This window comes from Odocoileus virginianus, chromosome 4 (genome assembly GCF_023699985.2).
Source record: "Odocoileus virginianus isolate 20LAN1187 ecotype Illinois chromosome 4, Ovbor_1.2, whole genome shotgun sequence".
Lineage (NCBI taxonomy): Eukaryota > Metazoa > Chordata > Mammalia > Artiodactyla > Cervidae > Odocoileus > Odocoileus virginianus.
This window is the reverse complement of record NC_069677.1, coordinates 57,379,198-57,388,822: the sequence shown is the minus strand read 5'-3', so window position 1 is coordinate 57,388,822 and position 9,625 is coordinate 57,379,198. Positions and strand designations below refer to the sequence as shown.

General features: G+C 42.9%; 1 non-coding gene across 1 annotated transcript; it reads right to left on the bottom strand.

Moving 5' to 3' along the window:
• Positions 1 to 5,850: 5,850 nt before the first annotated feature.
• Positions 5,851 to 5,923, bottom strand: TRNAG-UCC (transfer RNA glycine (anticodon UCC)). Its single transcript has one exon. It is a non-coding gene; the product is annotated as a tRNA-Gly (tRNA).
• Between the last annotated feature and the right edge of the window lie 3,702 nt (positions 5,924 to 9,625).

Below are 9,625 nucleotides of genomic sequence, written 5' to 3'. Positions count from 1 at the left end.
CTCTAGAGTGATGAGCATGAGCAACATCAGCTAAAATGAGTTCAGTGATAGTATTAATATCATCACAGTTTTCTTAGAAAGCCTGTTACGTTAAGTGAAATTAACTCTGAGATCTTTACCAGAGCGTTTGTTTTTGCCTTAGATATTAGGGCAAGATGTAGTCATCTGCCAGCTACTCTTCACTCTTCATCAAACAGGTACCGACTACCTGCTTAGTGCAAGGCAATCCACTAAAGACCATGGGGATCATAAAGATGAACAGACTCTGGTGAAAACATCGATATATGTGTTTTCATTCAAGGTCACTGTGAGGTTTACACTATCACTACCATCCATCATAACCATCACTGCCCAGTCAGGACTACCTTCACAAGTCCGTCAGCACACTGCCTTCACCACCGCCATAATCACCTCAACCACCCCCATCAGCAGCTGCATGGATCTATAAAGCACATCTACCGTGAAAACCGGGATCAAATAAAGAACTTCACTCTAGGGGTACTAGGAAAGCAGTATCTCTTATGCAGTTAATTCACTGGTACTTTTCTTGGTACATAACACCAAACAATACACACCAATATGCTGATATCTTCAGGGGAGTTTTTCAGCATTTTGACGTACTCAAAGGAGATTTTAAGTTTGAAAGAATCAAAGGAATTACTTATTCCAACTCTCTCTCATTTTTCAGATGAAAAAAATAATCCTCAGAGAAGTGAAGTGACTTGTGCAAGGTGGACAAAGACAGATCAAAAAAAGAGCTTGATGGAACTTTCCTGGTGGCCCAGTGGTGAAGACTCCGAGCTTCCCCTGCAAGGGCCATGGGGTTTGATCCCTGGTCTGGGAACTAAGATCCCTCGTGAACTAAGACCCCACATGGCACACCACGCAGCCAAAAAAATTAACTAATTTAAAAATTAATAAAAACAAAATAAGAGCTCAATTTTCCTGATTCCCTTACTGTCCAGGGTCTTCGTCCCCTCCGCTCACTCTTGCTAGAAGAGAACTAAGTAAGAACTGCTAGTCCAGCCAGACATAAAGGGTGTCACAGCTGTTAGGCAGATTCGAACTCTCTGAAGACATAGGGAGCCAACAGTCCTCTCCCAGGAGTCCTCTGCTAGCCCAGTTTGTCACAGTTTCTGTAAATGAGGAGCCCCTGCGAGAGGAGGGGGTTGCGAGTTTTCTAGGGATTAAGCATGTCAGTTCAGTTCAGTTCAGTCGCTCAGTCATGTCCGACTCTTTGCGACCCCACAAACCGCAGCACGCCAGGCCTCCCTGTCCATCACCAACTCCTGGAGTTTACCCAAACCCATGTCCATCGAGTCACTGATGCCATCCAACCATCTCAACCTCTGTCGTCCCCTTCTCCTGCCCTCAATCTTTCCCAGCATCAGGGTCTTTTCAAATGAGTCAGCTCTTCACATCAGGTGACCAAAGTATTGAAGTTTCAGCCTCAGCATCAGTCCTTCCAATGAACACCCAGGACTGATCTCCTTTAGGATGGACTGGTTGGATCTCCTTGCAGTCGAAGGGACTCTCAAGAGTCTTCAACACCACAGTTCAAAAGCATCAATTCTTCAGCACTCAGCTTTCTTCATAGTCCAACTCTCACATCCATACATGACCACTGGAAAAACCATAGCCTTGAATGGACCTTGGTTGGCAAAGTAATGTCTCTGCTTTTTAATATGCTGTCTAGGTTGGTCATAACTTTCCTTCCAAAGAGTAAGCATCTATGATAATGCATGATAGTGCAGTGCGCCCAGGAGAGAAAACAAGGCTTTGGACTTGTATACCTTTCACCCATTCAACAATAATAAATAAAACTTTGCACTTTCAGCCAATAATTGCAAAGTACTTAACAAATGTTTAACTCATGAATCCTCAGAACAACTAAGAGAGGAAAACTTTGAAAAGAAAGAAAGCAACTCTCATCCTCATGATTCAGTGGGAAAACTAAGGTCAAAAGAAATGAGTCTACACCTAGCCAAGTAACACTACTGGCAAGGCTCCTGATGTGCGAAGATGTCCTGTGTTGGAACAAAGTCTCAGGTGACCTAGACACAGGCTTTTGAAAAGGACAGAGGTGAACCAGAAAGGCTCCTGCTCACTCCTGCAGCCCGATGAATCTATGACGTGTTCATAGGTTTGTCTCTGGGTTTTTAAAGGTTCTTTCAAGAGTCTCTTTTTTTGGCACTAAAATAATTTCTTAAAGCCAGGTAATCCTTCACAAAATTTTTAGCTGATGTCTAAAATGTTTTGCTTGTTTGAATAATTGGAAAGTTTGTGATTTCTAACATATTGTTAATATAGGTTTTTTGTTTTAATATTTGTTTATTTATCTGGCTGCACCAGGTCTTAGTTCTGGCAAGTGGGATCAAGTTCCCTACCGGGAATTGAACCCAGGCCTGCTGCACTGGAAGCTCAGAGTCTTAGCCACTGGACCATTTTAAAATATAGGTATTTTAAAACAAACTATCATAATATTCTCTTTAAAAGATTCCCTTGAACCTAAAATCCAAGCAACATGATGCCCACTGTCATCCATTTAAGAATATATAAACAGATTTTGTAACAGTCAGAAATGTCACAATCATTCCCCTTTCTCTGTAAGCTCATATTTTTAAAAGAAATTTTTTTAATTGAAGTATGGTGTGTGTGGGGATTACACTAAAGTCTTTCCAGGGATTCTCTAATTCTTATGATGACCTGATGAAGTAGACACTATATTATCCCCATTTACATCCTTTAATTTTTTTTTTATTAAACTAAGGTCCTCCAGTCTTTGGGCTTCCCAGGTGGCGCTAGTGGGAACGCCTGCCAATGCAGGAAACAACAGACTCGGGTTCGATCCCTGGGTCAGGAAGATCCCCTGGAGGAGGGCATGGCAACCCACTCCAGTATTCTTGCCTGGAGAATCCCATGGAGGAGGAGCCTGGTGGGTTACAGTTCATAGCATTGCAAAGAATCTAACACAACGGAAGAGACTTGGCACGCACTATGGTCTTTATTCCTTGCAACTGGACGTGGACGAGGAGGGGATAGAGCAACTCTGTCTCCTCAGTGAACGGCTCTACGCACCCAGTCACTGCCCTCGAAAGGAGATTCTTTTTTTTTTACCTCATTTTGCAAATGAGAAAACTGACACTTAAAAAGGTTACAATGCCTCGCGCAGGGTCACAAGAAATCCTGTCCAAGAGTCTGCCCAATGTCATAAGCCATTCAATATCCAACAGCTCTGCTGTTAGGAATGGACTTTCCTGCTGGCTCAGATGGTAAGGCGTCTGCCTGCAGTGCGGGGGACCCAGGTTCGATCCCTGGGTTGGGAAGATCCTCTGGAGAAGGAAATGGCAACCCCCTCCAGTACTCTTGCCTGGAAAATCCCACAGACGGAGGAGCGTGGTAGGCTACAGTCCGTGGGGTCACCAAGAGTTGGACAGACTGAGCGACTTCACCTTCTGCTGTTGGGAAACAGCAGAGCAAGATTCTTGGTGGTTCTAGAATCTTCTCTCGTGACCATTAATGTACATTCAGGCCTTGAAAGTCTATTGATTCCATCTCCCAGATAGCTAGGTTAACCCTGGATCGGGCAGTCATTTCCTCCCCTCTGGGGCAGGTTCTCAACCAGCATTGCCTTCTCCAATGCATTTGCTCTTCCACAGCCAGAATGATTTTTCTGAAGTGCCTCTGTGAGCACATCACTCCCATGTTACCTCTTAGCAGGTTTTCCAACGCCTGGCCCCTTCAGGCAGGCAGTTAAGCTTCTTGGACCTCCTCTGGGAACAGCTGATGCCACTCCAGTCATCCTGAGAGCCTCTCAGCACTTCGGACCTCAGGCCTCGGCCCGTGTTTCACTTGCTTAGATTGCGTCTCTTACTCCTCCCAGGTCATCCTCTTCACCCGGCTAACTCTTACTCATTCTAGATGTCTCTGCTCAGTGGTCATTTTTAAAAATTTACACTGTTTAAAATTATTCCTTTAGGCTGTGCATGGGCTTCCTCTAGTTGCACAAGCAGATGCTGTTCTTTGTTGTGGTTCAAGGGCTTCTCACTGAGGTAGCCTCTCTCGATGCGGAGCACAGGCTCAACAGTTATGAGCCAAGGCTTAGCTGCTCCGCGGCATGTGGAATCATTCCAGACCAGGGATCGAACCTGTGTCCCATGCACTGATGGGCAGATTCTTATCCACTGTACCATCAGGAAAGTCCCAAGAGGTCATGCTTTTCTAATTGCTTTCCTTCGCCGTCTAAGTAGAGTTGAGGCTCCTTCAGTAAACAACCACAGTTCACTGTATTTGGTTATTTTAAACCTCTCCACTACACGAACAGGAAGGGCCTATTTGGGTCACTATCACATCCGCAAAGCCTAGCATGGTCCATTATAAAAGCCATACCTGATCCATTATCATCCCTTGAAAAAGACTAAATGAATGAATGAATATTGGCGCCACTACTAAGTAGCTATTTGAATGATTACTTTCATTCACTGAGCTTCTGTTTTGGAATCTGTAAAATGGGGACAAAAAATACAGGCAAAGCGCATATCGCTGACCTCTTTTTTCTGCCTCAAGTCCTAAGAAAAGTGAAAAGTTAAAGTGTTAGTCACTCAGTTGTGCCCAACTTTTTGCTACCCTATGGACTGTAGCCCACCAGGCTCCATGGAATTTTCCAGGCAAGAATACTGGAGTGGGTTGCCATTTCCTTCTCCAGGGGATCTTCCCAACCCAAGGATTGAACCTGGGTCTCTTGCATTGAAGACAGCTTCTTTACTGCCTAAGCTACTGGGAAAGTCCTAAGAAATGACTCCTCAAATTAAATTAAACTATATTAAATTGGAGCAATAATCAAGAAGCTTAAGTGACATAATATATATGAAAGTTTCTAGTACTTCTGGAAGCTGTACATAAAATTGTTAAAAATAATTAACTCTGGGAAGGAGAATCACAGACTGGGGGCCAAGGAGAGAGAGCCTAATTTCAGTATCCTCTTCAGAACCCTTGGATATGTACAGACTATTCAAAATAACAAGTAAATTAAGAAGGGGAAATGTTCCTGGCACACATTAGGCATCCAGCCAAGGTGAGTTTCCCTCATAGGTGACAGGACCAATTCCAGTGGTTCGCACCAACACCAGGCTGGAACCCAAGACTCCAAGTCTCTGTGGTTCCTCCGTTAGGCAGGCTGCGGCTGCGGCGGCTGTTGTTCAAGCGCTAAGTCGAGTCCGACTCTTCGCAACCCCACTGACTGGAGCAGGATAGTCGTAGACAAAATGGCGGCCCAGCAAGTAGCACCCTCGGCTGGTTCCTGTCTCCTCTGCTTACCATGGGTGTGTCTGTACCAGAAGGTGACTTGCTGGGCTGTGATCTCTTCACATAATTGTGTACATGTGTATTGTCGAATGGACAAGTTTGCCTTTGATCTTGTTATTTATCGACAAGAATAAACACATCTCCTCTCAGCACATCTGGAACGCGCCCTACAGTCAAGATGAACACTGCACAGATAATACAAGCGTCTTTCAAACATTGTCCTTGTCTGTTTGGGTGTGGGCATGACAGGCTGGTTCAAGGCTGGACTTTTGAGAAAAATTATAAAAACTTTGCTTTTAACTGTGCTTCAATTTTTAATAACTTTGTGATCTTAGGTAAGTTACTCAACCTCTCAAGAGACTTTTTTCATGAAAATGGCTGTAATAATACTATGGATTAAATGAGACTATGTTTATAAAGCATCCAGAAAATGTAGGCACTAAGTAATACAAATTATTATGATTCTTTTTTTACAAATATTTGTTTATTATTATTTTAAATTTTATTTGGCTGCACTGGGTCTTAGTTGTGGCATGTGGGATCTAGTTCCCTGACCAGGGATTGAACCTGGGTCCCCTGCATTGGAAGTGCAGAGCCTTAGCCACTGGACCACCAGGGAAGTCCCTATTGTGATTCTTTGATCTTTAAAAGCAACTTTGGTCAACTTTGCTTTGGCAAACTGAAAAGAAATAAGTGCTGTTAGATACATTCTGATTGATAAATAAAATAACAAGCCAGGTTAGTCTTCCTTTAACTAAGGAGGCCAAAAATCAGTTTAAGAAACTTGAGCTTTGACTGTTGCTCATCAGGCAGGCCGTGGCGTTTCTGAGATTGCCAGGGCTCTGCTCCTTCTGTTTTGTCATGAAACTTGTCACATGTCACCAGTCCACCACCCAAGGTAGTGCCAGCATTGCCTCCCAGGAAGTCAGCTCTGCTAGGAGGGTATCAGTTGAAGGAATCCGCTCTCCAGCACCTGGCATTCACCGTGGACCTAAATCCTCACTCATGCTGTTGCTCAACCTGTTACTCCCCCTGACTCCGCCCCACCCTAAGCGGCCTTACCCCTAGACCTCACTCTAGAGGAAGAAGGCAGAACAGTCTTCCACCAAAATAAGTAGGGCTTCCCAGGCGGTAGTAGAGGTGAAGAACTCGCCTGCCAACGCAGGAGATGCAAGAGATGCAGGTTCGATCCCCGGGTCGGGAAGCTCCCCTGGAGGAGATGGCAACCCACTCCAGTATTCTTGCCTGGAGAATCCCCAGGGCAGGGTTGCAGAGAGTTGGACACAAGCGAAGCGACTTGGCACAAAATAGATATTGAATGGGAAAATTTTCTCACTGTAGAGGTTTCAATCACTCAGAGATTTCTGTCTTTGAGTTGCCAGGGTGTGAGCTGGAATGCGTGGATTTAGGGACTTGAGTTTGGAAGCCTCTGGTGTTATGAAGGAGTCTGTCACAAAGTGGAGCCTGGATTTCAGAGCCCAGCTGGGACACACATGTTATTTGCATCTATAACCACATGAAAGGTGATGAACAACTCAAGCGAGTTTTGCCAACAAATAGAAACATTTACCACGCAGCAGTTATAACAGCCAAAATATTAAGAAATGGTTAGAAATTAATGAGTACATTCACAAGACTATTCTAGATTAGTTGATCTCATCAGAATTCTTTGACTTGGAATTCTGGCCTAGGAAATCTAGATTTTAAGAACACATCATAACATGAGGAATATCTTTTTTAAAATAATACCGATGAAAGATGGCTGATTGAACAAATGCATTCCCTCTCATTAAAAGAGATATAAAGGGATTTTTAAAATTAAAAAGAGGAGGAAATCACTATAGCAACAAAATGTTAGAAGCTGAAAGATAAGAGAATTGGTTTCTGAGTCAGCAAATTGAGAAAGCTAAATCCTAAACTAATAGAGAAGAAAACCAAGAAGCAACTCAATTCCCAGGATTGGCCTGCCCCAAAGTCTCTTTCCCAAATGCAACTTAGCCAACTGCCTCTCTTCAAAACAGCAGAAGACTTGAGGTTTTTCTCTGCAGAGGATAAGGGTCTCTAAGCCAGAATTTAGGGCAGTCAGCATAATTAAGATTGGAATATACTATACTGAAAGCAGAGACATTGGAATAAAGGTTTGTATAATGAAGTGCAATAATTCCCCAGTTCATATTCAACTCTCAGAACACTGGCAGCCAAGTATAGCTAAGCTGTTTAGGCAAGAAAATAGACGTTTTCTGCCTGAAAAACTTAGAGCAAGGAGAAGGACCTAAGGGCCATGACATTTCCCCTTACATAAATGGCCCAGGCAGAACCCTCTAGAGTAAAGGCTGAGTTTAACAAGATTATCCATGACACATCTTCCCATCAGCTTTACAATATGAGTGAAGGGTAAGGATTATCAGATATATGAAGAAAGCAAGCCTCTACCAAAGAATATAGAGACACAACAACAAAGTGGAAACAATCACCTAGAGAGGAAACAGACTACAGAAAAATCAAAGCTCCTCCCACCTAAAAGCTATTATAGCATCTTTAGAGAAATAAAAAGAATTATACAAATATGATGCTTAAAAAGAAAAAAAAGAATCTTATGAGAACAAAAAAGAAACTCCTGGTGGTCCATGGTTAAGAATCTGCCTTCCCAGGTTCGATCCCTGGGTTGGGAAGATCCTCTGGAGAAGGAAATGGCAACCCACTCCAGTACTCTTGTCTGGACAATCCCATGGACGGAGGAGCCTGGCAAGCTACAGTACATGGGGTGGCAAAGAGTCAGACATGACTGAGCGACTTCACTTTCACTTTCTTTCCAATGCAGGGGACACGGGTTTGATCCCTGGTCAAGAATCTAGGATCCCATATGCCACGGAGCAACTAAGTCTGTGCATCGCAACTAGAGAAAGCCAGAGCACTGCAATGAAAACTCTGTGCAGCCAAAAAATGAAAAAAAATTACAGAAAAAAAAAGAACTGGAAATTTAAAATATGATCATGTGTTAAAAAATTAATAGGACAGAAGGTCTAAGGTGATAAAGTTGAAGAACTCTCAGAAAGTAAAGCCAAAAGACAAAGAAAAGGATGATAGGAAAGAAAACAGAAGACAATCAGAGGATCTTTTGGAAGGTCCAGTATTCTAATGAGTAGGCATTCCAGAGAGAAGAGAATTAGGAATGGGGAGGAACTCACAATAAATCAACCATTTACGAAGATTTCCAAAACCAAGGAACACAAGCTGCCAGATTGATAGGGTCCAACAAATACCTGGTATAAAGGATTAAAACAGACCAGCGCCAAAGCACATGACTGAGAAATTGAAGAACCAGAAAATCCAAGCAGCTTTTACAGGGAAAAGCATATCATACAAGGTATCATACAAAAAAACAGGAGTCCAAAGATTGGAAGACAGTATGAGATGGTAATTATTAATCCTCACAAGAGACGGAATACCACTTCGGTTTCTACAAAATAAAGTGAAACAGTAAAAACTCTAGGGGAATGCTTGCAGAAGAAATCCTAATTCCAAAACATACATCTGTAGCACAGGGAAATGGAAGCAAGCACTGAATGTCTTTTTGTTTTTAAGATTGATTAATTAGTTTTTTGACTGTGCTGGGTCTTCGTTGCAGCCCACGGGCTTTCTCGAGTTGCAGCGAGCGGGGCTACCCTTAGTTGCAGTGCGTGGGCTGCTTATTGCAGTAGCTTCTCTCTCTGCGAAGCACAGGCCCTAGATGCCCGGGCTTCAGTAGCTGTGGCACATGGGCTTAGTTGCTCTGCGGCATGTGGGATCTTCCTGAACCAGGGATGAAGCCAGTGTCCTTGGCACTGCAAGGCAGATTCTTCATGACTAGATCAGCAGGGGAGCCCAAGTGCTCAATGTGTTAGAGTTGAATTGAGAAATAGATTATGGCAGGAATTTCTTCTTAATCCTTGGATTTCAACAAAGCTACAATCATAATGGCTAACCCAGGCCACACACCTCATTGAACACTTCTAACACACATTAGCTTGTGTCTTCTTCATGACAATCCAAATAGGCAGAAATTACTAAGAGAATGTTAATTAAGTAAGTAATTTACAAGATCACATAAAGTTGGTAGAGAGGAGAATCCAAACTCTAAAACCCATTCTTTTAACTGCTCTACCATGCAGCTTTGGGAGATAATGTTCGTATTTAAATATTCCAATCACAGTTTTTTAAAGCTCAATATTTCTGCCAACAGCTGACTTCTTAGACACAGCAAAAATATGTACATGAGAACTCTATTTTATATCTTTATATTGTGAGAGAGGATGAGGAAAGAGGAGATTAAAGTTATTAA